Source organism: Macrotis lagotis, chromosome 6, assembly GCF_037893015.1.
Source record: "Macrotis lagotis isolate mMagLag1 chromosome 6, bilby.v1.9.chrom.fasta, whole genome shotgun sequence".
Classification (NCBI taxonomy): domain Eukaryota; kingdom Metazoa; phylum Chordata; class Mammalia; order Peramelemorphia; family Peramelidae; genus Macrotis; species Macrotis lagotis.
The window spans coordinates 115,675,218-115,693,057 of NC_133663.1; the positions used below are offsets into that span (position 1 = coordinate 115,675,218).

At 31.2% G+C, this 17,840-nt stretch overlaps 1 protein-coding gene across 4 annotated transcripts in view; it reads right to left on the reverse strand.

Moving 5' to 3' along the window:
• PCDH9 (protocadherin 9) overlaps window positions 1-17,840 on the reverse strand; it is a 1,046,490-nt gene that overhangs the window by 204,662 nt on the left and 823,988 nt on the right. The window lies entirely within an intron of this gene.

Here is a 17,840-nt window from a genome sequence, read left to right on the forward strand (position 1 = left end):
ATCTGAAAGCTGTTAAGACTATGATCAACACTATTCCAGAGGATAGATGATAAAACACTCTATCCATTATAGAGAAGGAAAAGATTTAGGGTGTAGAATGAGACCTATATTTTTGTGTATAACCATTGGGGGGGAAATTTGTTATCCTTAACAATGCATATTTATTGCTCTTAACCCTGCATATTTTTTTTCCAATGAAGTGGGTAAAGTGGAAGGTAGAAAAAAAGGAATTTTGTTAATTTTTCATTTAGAGAAATAGGCATGCTACAGATCTGAAATGTTACATTTATTTTCATTTGAGGTCACTGATCTTATTTTGTTATAAAAGACATCTCATGAAATGGGAATGATCTGCAAAGTATGTATTATACAAACAAAAACATCAATAAAACTACAAACAATTAAAATTAATAAAGTTCAACAAGATATTTCATAATTTAATGTTTTTTTTCTGGTTTGTCAATAGAGTCTATATTGGATAAGGACTCATCATCAGAATATGCAGCTCCTTTTCTCCACAGAGACTATAGTGTGTGTGTGTGTGTGTGTGTGTGTGTGTGTGTGTGTGTGTGTGTGTGTGTGTGTGTGAGAGAGAGAGAGAGAGAGAGAGAGAGAGAATAGAAAGGGATTTCCTCAAGAAAAAGCAAAGATACACTCCCTAAAGTAGCTTTTCTAAATTATTTTTCTTTTGGTTTCTTTTGGTTGTCACTATTGTTTGATTTGATAAGGCAATTTTAAGCTTAAGGTTTGTTTCTTTGATATACTTTATTGTTAGGATTATATTTTTTGTTTCAATAATTTTACAAAATATTAAATTAGAAGTGTACCATATAAAAGTTAGACTATCCGAGAAAACTCCAACATCTTCCCAAGGAGAAATGTTTCTAAATTAATGTTGTCTCTGCAAGATTTTGACTTAAAATGTAGATTGTTTTCTTCCACAGAGGATTATTAAGTAATTCAATTGTGAAGGAACAAGTACAGTGACTATAGTGAGAATGGAAGAAAAAGTTGGCATTCTTTATTACTGATTGGTTTTGGATCATCCTATATCTTTGTTTTTCTTAAGCTATGCATTTTCCTTAATTTACCGAGAAAACTCAGTAAATTGCAATTATTTAAGGGGGAAAAAATCCACAGTTTGATTTCTAATGATTTTCATTAAAATAAAAAAGCTCATCAGATTAAAGTACACCATTAATACTCAACTGAGGAAAAAAGAAACTATCCTAATAGCTACATTTGTCTGGATAAATAAAACAAGTTGAAAATACAAACTGCTTGCGCTAACTAGAATTTTACTATTAGTAAATCTCATTGATTATAATCTTCAGCCTTATTAAATTTTGAGTGTTAGATCAAGAGTAGACATAGCAAATAATGAATATCTTTTTCTAAAATGTTTTTAATTTTTTAAGTTATTTACATACCATTTTCCTCTCAATTCTCACAAAGTGATTCAAGTTGTTTTCTTTTGCCTTGTTTCAAACTCTTGACCTTTGACTTTCTACCTTATTACTTAACTGAAGGAATTTTCTCCCAAGATTACCAAATCTAATGACCTTTAGTCATCAGCAGTGATACTAATCAGGTCCTTATTATCTCTGTCTAGAGAAATGAAACAACCATCTCATATGACTAAAAGAGGGATTATGATTTGTAGGTAGCCTAGACATACTCATCAAACGTTAAGTTGAATATTACATAATTAACTGTTAAATTGAGGAAAACCAAAATAATCAAAGCAAATTATTCTAGAAAATATATAATATAACCATATTTGTGAAGAGGCTCATCCAAAGTACCTTGGCTATTAAGACCTAAAGGAAAGAATTGAAAATATTTTTTTCCCTCCTAAAACTAATAGCTCGTTAATGTCTGCTCCAGTCTCTTTGAAATAATTGTATTCAAACTCCCTAATAAGTTTTTTCATATCTCTTCAGAAAATACATATAAATTAAATAATTAGATATACAGCTACCGTTGACAGTTTAATTTGTTTTAATGAGGTTAGTAATACACCTGTTTGCAGCAAAAAAGAAACATTATGACAAAACCACATTATGTTGTCTTACAAAGAAAGCAAAGGGAGAGATTTGAGAAGCACTGAGAGTGCTAACAAGAAAAAATGAAAACATAATACAGCAGCATTCCTAACTATAGATATTACGCAAAGATTGATTCCCTGAGGGCAGTGCTAGTAATATAATGCCCAAAGCCAATGGGAAAAGAAACTTCTTATACGACAGACTTTTTTTCCTTTTAAGAAAATTTCTTTTTCTATAATTCATGAGTAATTTTTTTATCCAAGAAAAGTTCAGTGCATATCCTCTAGGATCATTTATATCTGCTGTGATTTTTTTTAACTCTAAAATAATTGCATATGTCTTATTTATAAAGTGTTAATAAATATTTTTTTGAGAAAACTGAGGCTTTGAAAACTGACATAATCTCTAGCTGCATGTGGAACTAAATAATACTTTGTGCACTTCTTTTTTTCTTGCAATCCTCTTTTGTTTTCTCATTTTATTTTTACTACATCAAGAAGATAACACAAGCCCACTGGATTCAAGTTGCTACTAGTAAGTATTTGATCAAAGAAGATAGATTTGGGTTTCAGGTTTGTTTTGTTTCATTTTAGTTTTATTTTGGTAACTAGATATTTTTGGTTTTGTCTGGTACAGTAGTAGTTTGTGCTTGAAGAGCTAAATGTAACAAGAGGGTCAGAAATCTCAGCCCTGAATCAACACAAAAGACCGCATCTGCGAAACAATAGAAATAGTGATGGTACCTTTTTGAATTGGTTGGTTGGTGACTTCTCCCTTTCTATAGTAGCTTGGGATATTCAGAATATCTGCTTATAAAGACTTCTGTTTGCTATTTTTCTCTTTTCCTCTCTAATTTTACCTTTCTATCAAATGGTTTTCCTCTCTTCATATGTCTGTGAATATATCTGGAAGGATTAATAACAATAGTTTATCAATATAATTACCACTGCTATCTATATGCCACCATGCTACCATGCTGTTCTGAATTACTAGGGCATGCAAATGTACATAAGAATATATACATGACAGAGAAGGAAAGCAAAGAAAGAAAAAAGAACTCATGGTAAAATAGATTTGCAGGGGTACATTTGTATCCAAGATTAATATGTCTGGCTGTAGAAATTCATTAAACATCAAATATCTAACGCATTATTTGCTAAATTCATCCTGAAACTAATCTACTTTCCTGGGATACAGGAACATTAAAAGATGCATTAACTCAGGCCCCTAAATATATTAGTGCTTCAGTCACCAAATAGTGCCTTAGGGGCCTGAAGGTGTTAAAATATTTTCTACAAATGTGTGAGTTATAATCAAGGAGTAGCTTATATTCTCTAAACAACTAGGTTGGTATGCGTTTGATCAAAATGGGGGCTCATACTATGATATCCACAATATATTTTGCTTTCATAATGAGATAAAGAAAATGGAAAACACAAAATTTTATCACCAAGTTGGAGTCAACTTCACTTCCAAAAACAATGTAAAAACACAGCTGAATCATAGAGGACAAGGAACCCTTGAAGAAATGAAGAAAGAGAACTTCATGAGGAGGATATGATTGACACCAGAAGGAGGTCTTCTGGTGTGAAGAAAACATTAGGTTCCTAGATCCTCATCTTTCCCATCATTGCTAATTTTCTTATTTTTGATTCTCTTTCCACTTAGATCTGAACTATGTTTTCTATTTTGTCTTTCTAGGTATTCTTTGAGAAGTGATACATTTTCCTTCTGGGGGGGGTGGCAGTGAATTTTTAGATTGTTACTTTGACAGCAAATAGATTCAAATGTGAAAGAAAGAAAAAAGGCATGCTTACCAGTTACCTATCTCCTGCAAATTTAGCTAGAAACAGCCACTTCCAAGTTGATACCTGTCTCAAGTACTATGCTGCTGTGATTACTGAAAGAAAGTGAAGCAATACATCTCAGAGAATTCTGCTAGTTTCATTTTAATGGACTCTTTCTAAATCCACCTTACTCAGGAGAACACTATTATTCCAACTGTACTTCTGTAATAGTCTCTGAAGAGGTCTCCTAACCTCCACTTTCACTTCTCTCCAATCCATACTTCAATCCAATTCCACTGTCAATTTATCAGATCTAATCCCACCATTGTTCTATTTGAACTCATTCAATCACTTCCTTTTCCAGAGTGAATAAGTAAAACCAAAACCTCTTTGCCTGCAATTCAGTCCCTTCCCTAATTTGACATGACTCTACTTTCAAAACTGTGGATATTGCAATATACTATGTCCTCTCTAATTTAGCCATACAGAACTAATATTTAACATGCATTTCTTGTGTTCCCTTTCAATCCCTAGTATTTCCTCTTTGCCTCCATCTGTTATATTCCCTTTTCTAGACTGAGATCATTTCCTCCATAATACTTTGCTTGATCTGTCAATCAGAAATTGGCTTCCCAATAAGTGTATATATCTTATTGTCTACTTTGCACTATAGCTATTTGTAGACTCATTTATCTATTTTTGTAAGTCTTATGGACTAGCATTGTGTTGTGAATATACTTAGCACTTTGTAAATACTGAATTTAAAGTCATTGAATCAAATATGTATACATCTTGATATTGTGTTTAAATGTATATGGTTCTGTGTGTGTGTGTGTGTGAGAGAGAGAGACACACACACACACAGACAGACAGACAGATGGACAGAGGAAGAGAATAAGAGAATAGACAGAGTATCTAGCAATGTGAGGGGACTAGAGGGTATTTGTTGAGGTGGTAAAATACCATTTCTTTGTTGATCCCACCCTCATGTATACAACTGCTTTTGTTCCTTGTTCTTTATTTAGGAATGACATTTTATCTTATATTGATTCCTATAGACCTTGTCCCTAGGGATGGCATTTTTTTGGTAAACCTACCCCTCTAGAAAAAACAGTGGGATTGGGGAATTTATGAAGTTTATGGTCTTTAGCTATATTCATTTATTCTGATTTGCATTTGGGAAGGTATTAAAAATATCATATCATTGTCATGTGGGAACATATAAATAATACATCATTTCCTTTTTATAAGTTCCAATGTTCAATGTCTGTAGACCCAATTCAAGGTAAAACTATAAAGTAGACAGTTTCTTTGATAACCATCTTTCTTTTCGACATCTTTTTCTTTGGGGTGGTTTAGAGATCAGTTCTATCTTTCTTTTGACTGTGGAGGTAAAGTATGTGGCAGTGTCTTGAGCCTGGTTGTAACCTCCCTCTCCTACAACTGATACTCAAATCTTTTGACCTTTACTTCAAAAAAATTTTTACTTAGTCTTTGCTTTCTTAAAGGTATTTTTCTAGACAAAATCGACTTGATATGTACTTATTATTATTGATTCATTATTCTTTTGAACTCTATTAACAAATGCTTATTGATCAAGCTTTTGATTTGTTGATTTGGGGTATGAAAATTTGACTCTCATGTCTACAGACATTTGATTTTTGAAGTTCCAACTTAAAATGTGTTAATTAAAGGTCCTTTGATTGTTGTTCCCTATAGAGATTCTATATTCTAACACCCATACAAATTGTACATTGAATTATGTCCTTGCTTAATATATGCAATTCATGCAACATATTAGTATCAGCAAACTTTTAAAAAAATCTTAGTGCATCACTTGGCTTTTTGTTTCTGCCCTACCCTATTCCAATTTGGATAGCAAATGCTTCTAATTAGGCCTGAAAGCTACAGGTGTCATTTAGAATACTGACTTTGAGACCTTAAAATTTTTTTTTAAACACAATTAAAATTTTACCAAGTTCTGTAGAAAAAAATGGAATATTTCTTAATGATAATGAACTCTCACCATTATATTTGTATCTTGGGATTTTTAAAAGTAAGTATGAACAGTCCTAAGGTATTAAACTAAAAAACAAAACAAAAAACAAAAAAAAAATGAGGGAGGGTATGGAAAGAGAGTGGGAACAACAAATTTTGGAATACAGAAAGTATCTGCATTTAAATCCAGCACTCTACAAAATAACTTTCAGGTGAATAATAAACTGATACTAGGCATACCTTTATATATTAATTGTATTAAAGTTTCAATGGGTAATTACAGATGTGGCATAATCCCTCAAGGATCATATATGCCTTTTATTATAATCAACACTACTAATAGATGCATGCTAAAGTTAAACATGTTCCACTCTATTAGAATTCCATCAATATCTCCTGAATAATGCATTTATTAGGTTTTATGCTACAATGTAACCTGTAATTTACTGTGTAGAATGTGTGACAGAAGATGAGCCCTTCAAACTCTTTCTGAATGTGTTATTAGAAATTCACTTCACATTCTTACCTATACAAAATATCTTAAAACACTTAACAGCCTTGTAAGAAAGAGTTCTAGCTCAAGTTATTAATATCTTTATTTAAATGCAGATCTTGACTTCCCTTGGGGATTGGTAAAGCTTCTTTCATAGCACTGCTAAGAAAAAGAACAAACTTTAATTCATATATTTCCCACAAAAAGAAGCCTATCTAGTTTTGCATCTTTTATGCTAAAAGAAAATTTTACTTATCTGAGTTTGTTATTAATTCTGTAACTTTAGTTCTGATGATATCCTTCTGGAAAAAGTTATTTTTATCCTTTCAGTAAGTTTAGTAAATACATATAGTTAGTAACCTGAACAAAAAAAATTAATATCAAAGAATTCAAAGTTTTCCCTCCTTTGTTTAAATTAGGTATCACCTACATTTTTTTTCCCTTAGGTTTTTGAAAGGGAAATGAGATTAAGCAGCTTGCCTAAGGCCACACAGCTAGGTAATTATTAAGTGTCTGAGGCCGGATTTGAACTCAGGTGATCCTGACTCCAGGGCCTGTGCTCTATCCACTGCGCCACCTAGCCGCCCCACAACACTGGTTTTAAATGTAGGTGTTAAATGTAGGTGTTAAAACCAGTGTTGTGGGGTGGCTAGGTGGCGCAGTGGATAGAGCACAGGCCCTGGAGTCAGGAGTACCTGGTTCAAATCTGATCTCAGATACTTAATAATTACCTAGCTGTGTAGCCTTGGGCAAGCCACTAAACTCCATTTGCCTTGCAAAATTAAATAAATAAATAGAAAAAAATCGTGAAGAAACAGCTGCCATTTCTATAACATATAGTCATATGATACTCAGTCCAGTTTGACCATAGCCAAAAGTATTCAGAATATTGTGATACTTCAAACAAGGAAGGAAGGGATAATGATAGATAATGGAAGGGCCTGACTCCAGACTAACAGGTTTAAATTTTACTCACAATAGAAAAGAATTTAGTGAAGAATTTCTTTTTTTCTTTAGATTTTTGCAAGGCAATGGGCTTAAGTGACTTGCCCAAGATCACACAGCCATAGTATCAAGTGTCTGAGGTCAGACTTAGTTTTTTTTCCTTCCTTTTCCCTTCTTAGTTCATTCCATGGCTAAATTAGTATTTATTAACCTTATCTTAAAAATAAGTGAGCTTGGGGACAGCTAGATGGCACAGTGGATAGATCAGCCCTGAAGTCAGGAGGACCTGAATTCAAATATGACCTTAGACAGTTAATAATTGCCAAGCTGTGTGACCTTGGGCAAGTCACTTAACCCCAGTGCCTTAAATAAAATTAACAAAAAATAATAAATGAACTTGGTCCCACAATTCTAAAAAGGCAGCAGAGTGGTACAGTGGATTGTGTGCTTGGCCTGAATTCAGAAGGACTGGAGTTCAAATATGTCCTCAGATACATACTGTAAGGATGAATGTCACTTAACCTACATCTGTCTCAGTTTCTTTGTTTGTAAAATGGGGATGATAATAATGACTACCTTTCAGCATTGTCATGAGATCAAATGAAATAATTATAAATCACATGCAAACTTGAAAGTGTTATCTATATAAATGCTAATTATTCTAAATAATAAGGAATTTGAAGGGTAAAGAAGGTTAATGATCTGATCATGACCACTAGTATTGATATACTCTGATGAGGCAAAACTTGAGCCTTTTTCTCAAAGAATATACACCAGTTCTTCCATGATATATTAAAGAAAATGTGTAAAATTTATTAACCTTGACATGAGTTAACATTATAAGAATAAAAAAGACTAAAATGAATAGAAAATGTTCTTTCATTTAATTCAACAAACATTTATTAAGAACCTACTATATACTGACCATTGTGTTTGATATTAAGAATATAAAGATAAAACTGTGATACTCTTTCTTCCAGAAGCATAGATTTTATAATGGTCAAAATAGACTTTACCAATATATCAAAATATATATATTTGATATATCAAAAATTCAGTAAGATGTAGTAAATAGAGAACTAGCCTTGAAAGCCAAAACTATATTTAGGTTCAAATTCTGCCTTTGAGAAACACTATCTTTATAGTCCTAGAAAAATCACTGAATATCTCAGTGTTCTAGGCAGCTCTCTAAATCCAAGTTATCTACTAGGTGCTGACCTGCATTGGTAAAGGAATTTTACTCATCTGAGACTATATGTATACACACATACATTTATATATATACACACACACACATACATTTATATATATACACACACATACATTTATATATATACACACACACATACATTTATATGTGTGTGTGTGTGTGTGTGTGTATAGTACATGTGATTGGAAAATATTTCACATAAAAACCCTATGTACATGCCAGTGGAAGAAATATATCACTGACTGTGCTCATTAAATTAAGATAACTCTTTTTCAATCCCATTCATCTACATTGCAAAGGTGTCTTTTTTTTTTAATCCTAGTAAATTGCTATATTGTCTGGAAAGTCATTTAACCTCTGTTTGTCTCAGCTTGCCAAGATGTATGTATACTATAATAAATTATTTTTTAAAGTTTGAAAGGGCAGTTAGATAGCACAGTGGATAGAGCACAAACTTTGGAGTCAGGAGGATGGAAGTTCAAATCCAGATATATACTTGATACTTATTAGCTATGTGACCTTGGGCAAGTCACTTAATACTAACTGCCTTGCATCCAGGGCCAGCTCCAGTAGTCCTGATTCACATCTGGCTACTGGACCCAGATGGCTCCGGAGGAGAAAATGAGGCTGGTGGCTTAGCAAAGCATCTCCTCACTCAAATCCAATTTATGTACTTGTCATAGCATCACCTTCCTGATGTCTTGGTCTTTTAGAATGAAGGACAAACACCAATATCACCATCATCATTATGATCATCATTTTTTAAATTTCATAAAACTCTTTAAAAATATTATCTCATTTTATTCTAACAACAACCCTGTAAAATGAGGATGATAAGAACACAGATGAGGAAACAGAGGCAAACAGTGGGTCATATGATTTTCCCATGTCACATGGCAATTTATTAGCTAAATTAAAAAAAACAACTATGCAATATAGGTGAATGGGATTGAAAAAAGAGTATCATAATTTAGTAAGAATAGCCAGCAATATACTTCTTCCATTTGTGTATATTACATATATAGACATAGATATGAAGAGAGAGAGAGAGAGAGAGAGAGAGAGAGATGGATTAGATAGATTTATTGGGTGTCTTCCACTAAGAAAATGATTAAAAGCAAGAAGTAAAATAAATTGAATTTAATGCTGAATCTTCACATTGCTGTAGCACAAAGTATTAAAGATTTTCAATACTAAGGAAACATAATCAACTTGTTCTCATTAAAATATTCTTATTAATAATATTAATTAGTGAGTGGGAAAGGTGTTAGTGAATATTAACAGATGCATGTTATTTTCAAAATATGATTTCACCTTAATATCTTCTTTTAAAGTGTATTTTCTACAAGTTTGATACTATATTTAATTATTAGTAAAACAGAAGTACAAGTATATGCTTTATAGATAACTAAATTAAATTTTTAGGGGGGAGGGGACAGGTAGGTGATAAAGTGGATACAGTATTGGACCTGGATTCAGTACTATCCAACTTCCTAATTCTAATCTGGTCTCAGCTACTTAATAGCTGTGTGACTCTGGGCAAATCCCTTAATCCTGTTTACCTCAGTTCTTATACTGTAGAACAGGCTGGAGAAGGAAATAACAAACTCCACAATCTTTAACCTCAAATGGGGTAATAAATAGTTGAAGATGACTAACATGACAACAAATATATTTTGGGGATATTTATTAAAAATGTTTAGTGATTACCCATTTAAAGTAAAAATGAACCATGAAATAATAAAAATTTGTTTATAATATTTCCAATGTTTTATTTTTACTAAACATGAGCCCATAATAAATTAATTATCAATATTCACCTAGACAATATTGTTTTCCATACCCTGTCTTCTGTAGTGATTTCTTCATTAGAAGTGAGAAACTTATTTGTAGTGCTCCAATAACCCCTAGAAGCAAATAGTTACCCACCATATCATACAAAACTTAGTGTGATTGCAATGTGGCAAGTTGCTAAATGGCAAACTGACAAGTTTCAAAATCAGGAAAAAAACATACATTTTTTTTACATGTGCCTTCTGTTGTGAATGTGTAAGATAAGTGAGAAGAGAATGACAGGTGTGTCAGCGTTGGAATCCCAAACCTCTGTACTACATGTATTAAGCTGAAAATGTTAACTAAAATATTCAGAAATCTAAGATCCTCACTGAAAATTGGTTTGTGATAATGAAAAGGGTAAAATGCAATTTTTACATCACCCAAGAAAACATGAAAAAAGTCTCAGGTTCTAATGTATCAATATTACAGTATTAATGCTCTTTGAGGTCAAAAGTAGTATATAACCTAAAACAATCAATGTACTCAGTAGTCAAGATATATTGTTGCTGCTTTTGCTAATGATATACACATATATATGTATACACACATATTTATATAATACATAATCTAAAGCATATATATATATAATATATATATGTATATATCTTTTACCACATACATTTAAGTAATGATCATCTACTTCACTGTAGATATTGTTAGGTATAAAAGCATTGTGGAGTATACAAAGGCAACTACAATGATATCTCAAGTTTATATCATTATTTACAGTTTTCAGAAAAAATTGTCCTTGCAACAATCTTGTCAAATAGTTTTAACGGTAACTTTCCTCATTTTACAATTAAGAAAACTGAAGTAAATAGAAGTTTTCCTTTGGAAGGAAGAAGACTTCCTTTGGGTCACACAGTTAATAAGTGTTTGTGGTAAAATTTGAACTTCAATTTTCCTGACTCTATATCTGATACTATATCCATTATGCTACCTGGCTACTGAAGAAATCAAGATTAAATGTTTATGTGCTTTGTCTATGATCCAGCCAGGATTAAAAATAGGATGTGATGTCAGCATGTATTTCATCAAACTGCCATGCAATGCCATACTTTTACCAGACTGTCCATGAGCAGAAAAAAGGCTTTAGCAAGGCCTTTCCTAAATGTTATCAAAATTATTTAGTTTAACAAAAAAGCAGCATTGTTTATAATGAAGAAAAACCTGTATTATTATTTAATATACTGGTAGAAGAAGAGAATATTATTTCTATCTGAAAATTAGATACCTCATTGAGAACCCTAAAGGATTCAAAGAAAATGCAAAAAACAGAAAATACACATTGAGACTACTGGGGCTGTAGTTAAGACAAAGAATAAAAAAAATCATAAACAATCAACAGCTTTTATATATAATACTAAAAAATTCTGAAGGAAAAAAGAAAAGGATTTCTATTTAAGAAAACAAATACATTAAAAATCTGGGAATTAGTTTACTGAAACACATGAAGAATTTCCATAAAGAAAACTAATAAAAACTGTTTTTAAAAAAAGTAATAGACAAAAAAAAATACCGAGAGTCATACAATGTCAATTTCTAAGACACATGACTATGTCAAAAATAATAAGACTAAAAACAGCTCAAAAAAATAATCCTTCAGAATCTGATGAACACTTTATAAAAATTATCTTTTATGTATCTCTTTCCCTTAATCCTAATTTCTCATACCAAAAATAAATAATCTGTAAACAAGTTTATCAAAATATGTATGTATAGTGCTCACTTGACTGTTTGCCACTGAGGAGAAGGGGGTGGGAAGGGAGGGTGAAATGAAATTTTGTAACTTAAAAATATACATATGCATATGGATGAAAATAAAAAAAATAATAAGACTATATATATTGCTCTACAAATTTTGACAAATAACCCAACAGATACTTTATAGAATTAGAAAGATTAATAACTGAAATGAAGAATAAAATGTCTAGAACATCAAGACATATAAAAAAAGAAAATAAGGGAAAACAGGAACACATATATTTAAAAGCAGTTAATTCTGAAAGCCATTTGGTGTTCTATTAAAAAATTAAATAGTGAACAAGTGTCATAGATAAAGATCTGGAAACTCAAGAATAAAAACTATTGGCAAATAATATTTGTTGAAAACCTGAAAGAAGTATGGAGAAAAATAGGGCTTCATCAACAGAAGTCACCATATGTCACATCAAATTCCTAATTGACAAAATGATATATATATAGAAAATATAATAGCATAATAGATTAGAGGACTGAGTATCTTTTGCACATTTAGGGACAAAAAGAAAAATATGCAACCTCATATAAGATATATTATCATAAAAGATAAAAGTTAATTATATAAAAATTTTAAAATTAATCTTAATTCAACTAAAATAGAAAAAATATAAATTTTTACACTATGCAACTCAGAATTTGTTCTTACAGTCAAAATCTCTATGTAATTCACGCATATACATGTATATATGCCCATGTTACTCTATGTACATGTAAGATTTACCTTTACAAAGATTTATGAATAAAGTTTTCAATGGAATAAATAAAAATGAGTAAATCTTCAAATGATTAGAATTACTGATAATTTGAGAAATACAAATTAAATTAACCCTGTGATATCACCTCATACTCATTAAGTTTGGAAATACAGAATTGTTGACAGAATTGTGAAAAGATAGTCATGTGGGGCTGCTAGGTGGCGCAGTGGATAGAGCACCGGCCCCGGAGTCAGGGAGTACCTGAGTTCAAATCCTACCTCAGACATTTAATAATTACCTTACTGTGTGTGTGTGTGGTCTTGGGTAAACGACTTAACCCCATTTGCCTTGCAAAAAAAAAAAACCCTAAAAAAATTTTAAAAAAAAGAAGATAGGCATGCAATTCATTAACAGTTGGTATGCTGATTCACTTCTGGTCAAGTTATGAATTGGTTCTCTTGCTGTGGAAATACTTTTTTTTTTTTTAGGTTTTTGCCAGGCAAATGGGGTTAAGTGGCTTGCCCAAGGCCACACAGCTAGGTAATTATTAAGTGTCTCAGACTGAATTTGAGCCCAAGTACTCCTGACTCTGGGGCTGGTGCTTTATCTACTGTGCCACCTAGCCACCCCCCTGGAAAGACTTTGTAAGAAAAGTTATTGATCCTATCTTTTGTCACAAATTTTCAATATTGATATTATATGCCAAATAGTATGATAATAAGACTGCAACATTATTTCTGGGATAATAAGAGGTTAAAACAATTTCACAATGAGAATTAGACAATCAAATTATGTTTTATAAATATAATTGATTCATTCTTTTTAAAATTTTTTTTCTTTATTTAAAACAATGGGGTTCAATGATTTGCCCAAGGTCACACAGTTAGACAATTATTAAGTGTCTGAGGTCAATTTTGAACTCAGGTCCTCCTGACTCAAGGGCTGGTGCTCTATCCACTGTGCCACCTAGCTGTCCCTGATTCATTCTTCATTTTAAGGAGTAACTAAATTGAAAATTTAGTAAACTCTTGTGAAATACCATCATCAATATTTGTAACATATTGACAAACTTAAAGGACTCCTTTTTCTATTAATGGTATTTTTTTTTCCTTTCATTAATTTACTATTTTCCAGGAAGAATGTGGGACTGTAGAGTGGGTTGTTTGGACATTTGCTATTATTTCTTATTTTTGCCAAAACAAAATGTCACAATAATTTTTAAAAATATAAATGAAAATATACAACAAAAACAAACAAGAGGGACAAAAAACTAGCTCAATAGAGTTCTGTCACCAAAGAAAGCAGGATATAACTATTTTATAGGAGCTTTCTTGTAATGGTTTTCTCCATAAAGACATTTTATTTATATTCCACTGAATATACATATTATTCAATTAAATACATAGATGTATTTCTAATATCTAATTTACCTATAATCAGTCATTTCCAAAATTACCAGGTGATAACAGCTAAAAAAAAATGGCAGTTTATTACTTTGACTATATAGTTTGTGGTGGGGGAGGGGAATACAGTCTCTGACACTAACTGTATGATCTTGGAAAATTCATCAAGCTCCCTTGAACTTCCATTTCTTCATTGGTAAAATAGAGATTATAGTTATTTCTCATTTCATAGACCTATGAAGATAATCAAATAGGAACATTTAGAAGAAGTCTCTTAAAATTGTCATGTTATACAACTGTAAGGAATCTTAAATTATTACTATACATTTTTATTACTATACATATATACATATATATATATACAAATTATTACTATACATATATATTATCCTCTTAAGTTCTTTTTCCTGACCTCTCTTCCCTTCCACCTTTTTTTTTTAACCTATACTAAATCTGCATGAGGAAATTTCAATGAGTATATATTTTGGATAAATTCATTAGAACCAAGTACTCTCTAACTTTTATTTTCTTAGTGTTAAATAATATTCATAACTTCAATAAAATGTCAAGTAAGGTCATTAAAATACAATTAATTTAAATTATAATTTTAAAATAAAATATTGCTAATAATAATATCAAATACAATAAATTCTAGTTCAATGCATGAGTAAGCATGATATAGTGTACACAAAATGTTTATGACAGTAAACTACATATATTGTTTTAGATTTTTGTCTCATTTGCACTCATTGTACTTATTTTCATCTATTTAAAATGATGGTTGTTCTGTATAAACTGTCAGGTACAAAGGCCTCTATTATTATCATTAATAAATTTTCACTAATAGGACAATCACTTTAAAGTATTCAATTTTTAAAATTTCAAAAATTAATATTACAAATATCCAAGATTTACTTGCTACAATAAGGGCAATAGAGGACATTATTACCACAATATGAATTGTCAGAATAATTATTTGAATAACATTAAGGAAGGGATTTTGTAAATTCTTATTGTGTTTGTCATTTTAATTCCTAAACAATATACTGAAATTAATTTTTCCAGAAAAATTACTGAAAGCATAAACCAAAGAAAAAATTTTAATCTCTATAAAAGTTATGAATTAATCTCCAATGTTTGAAAATTCACCACCCACAAAGTGTTTCTAGTGTATAGTGCTACCACTAGAATTTTATTTAAACCCAATATGCCAAATGAATAACTAAATTGCAAATACTCATATGATCTACAGATTCTTAGATAATGACTATTCAAGTGATTATAGGAAACACTGACCAAGTGATTTTTCTATAATGTCATAATAATTGATCAAGAAACAATAAAGTGAATATGAGGTGATTTATCTAACGGTTATTTAAGTTAAATAATTGGATGAGGTTTAGATGTCTCAATTACTAATATGACTTGGTGGATTTAACTTTTTCCTATTTAATCCAAAACTCGACAATTGACTCCATAATTATTGACATTGACAGCCTCATTTTTCTTGTTTTAAATTATGATGCTAAGAAAGGAGAAAATGGATAATAATCAAAAAACCAATGTAATTCATGAGGATAGGTCAAAATGGCTTTTAGTATTATATGCATGCAAAAGTTACTAAAATAAATATCTCACCTGATAATAAATGACTGAACAACATTGAGACATGATAAACTAATGAGAATTCAAAGAATATCCTCTCAGGGAATAAAATAAAGATAGAAGTTTAGCCAGAATGATCTTCCACATCTACTGCAATTTAATGATTAAAAATTTTCATTCGTTCTTGCATGCTAAAAAATTAAGACTTATTAGAAGTCCAGGTTCAGCCACAATTGTCCTTTAAGCAGATTAATTGGTTGGTTAAACAATTTTAAGTAATGTCACAAACTATAGTGCTATTCATAGTTCCCATGATATTTTGATTATAAATGTTCTGCCTCTCTAAAAACAATTGATTATCATAAACACATTTCCAGCTGTCCTACCTCCAAGACAATATACAATTTCAATCTCCAAGTTATATATACTCCACATATACAATATTCAATGTCTTAAAATCCTATTTAAAAAACACAACTTAAAGATGCACTAAGAATTTTGGGACAAGAAGAGAATAATCATGTATATAGTATCTGCAAAGTGTCAGGTTCTGTTCTAAATGTTTTAAAAGATTTGTTCCTCACAATATATCTGGTAGACAGATGCTATTATCTTCATTTCACACAAGAAATAGTTCTAAGAAAGGTTAAGTGACTTTTCCCCCTGTACTTTTTAAAGACTAATTTTTGGTCAATATTACTTGAAATCATATTTAAATTTATCTCACTATAACTCCTATTCAATGTTTCAAATTTGGCATCCTAGCAATAAGGAAGATAACCCTCCAAATATCTGAAGAGCTAAAATTTTGCCTTTCTCCTAGTTATATCTCTCTAGTTCCATCATGTGAGCATCATAAATCCAATCCTGTGATGCTTGTTTTTCTCATGATGCTAGCTCTCTTTTTGATGTTCTACAATTTGACATTGCCTTTCCTTAAATGTGGTTCCCATAACTAAAAAATTATTTCACAAATGTTATCTGGACAAAGACACCACCATCACCTTCTTCATTCTAATTCTGTTAATGTACCATAAGATTATACTTGTTATAAGGCCATCAATGTCATATTGTTGACCCATATTTAACTTGGTCCACAAAATTCTTTAGAACGTCACACAATCTCTGTGAAATCACACTTTCCCCCATTCTATACTTTAAAGATAGCCAAGAAGCTAAGTGGGTAAGAACTCTGGACTTGAATTCAGAAAACTTTGTATTAAATCTTTCCTCAGAAGTTGCTAGATATATGACTTATGTACCCAAACTCTCAACCTCAGTTTCCTGTGTAAAATATTGACAATAATTACAACTACTTTACAGGATTGTGAGGATCAAATGAAATAACATGTGACAGTGCTTTGTCAGCCTTAAATCTATACAAATGCAAGCTGTTATTAATATTAATAATACCTGAGAGAGGTGGGTAGCACAGTACTTAAGAACTGGATTGAGGTAGATAGAACTTGAATTAAAATCCTACTTCAGACACTTGCTTAATAGGTGCATGACTCTGGGCAAGTCATTAACTTCTCTTAACCTTAGTATTCTATCTGTATAATGAGCTTAATAATAGCATTTATCTCACAAAGTTGCTGTGAAAAACAAAAAAGATAACATGTAGAGTGTTTTGTAAATCTTCAAGCTATATAAATGTTGATTTATGTGATGATAATGATGATCAAAATGATGATGCTAAGGATTTTATATCTGATGAACATGCTAATGTCATTACCAAAGCAAAAGTAGAAAATGATGAATAAAAAAGTACAGGGTCAAAGACTGATTCCTGGGCTATGTCACTGGACATAACTATCTAAGATGGAAATGCTATAATATATCGGCTGTTCCACTAGAGTTGTCTTTCCTGCTCGGTTTACACTGATTCTTTAATGACTATTCTTTGGAAATGATTATTCTACTTGGCTCCAGAGCTGAATAGAAAAGAGAGTTGTCTGAGCTAAGGTGTTTCCAACAGTTTTCGATCTATGATTTACCCAAAGTTGTGATGGGATTAATAGGGAAAGAAGAAAAATAGCTTATTGTACTTCATATGATC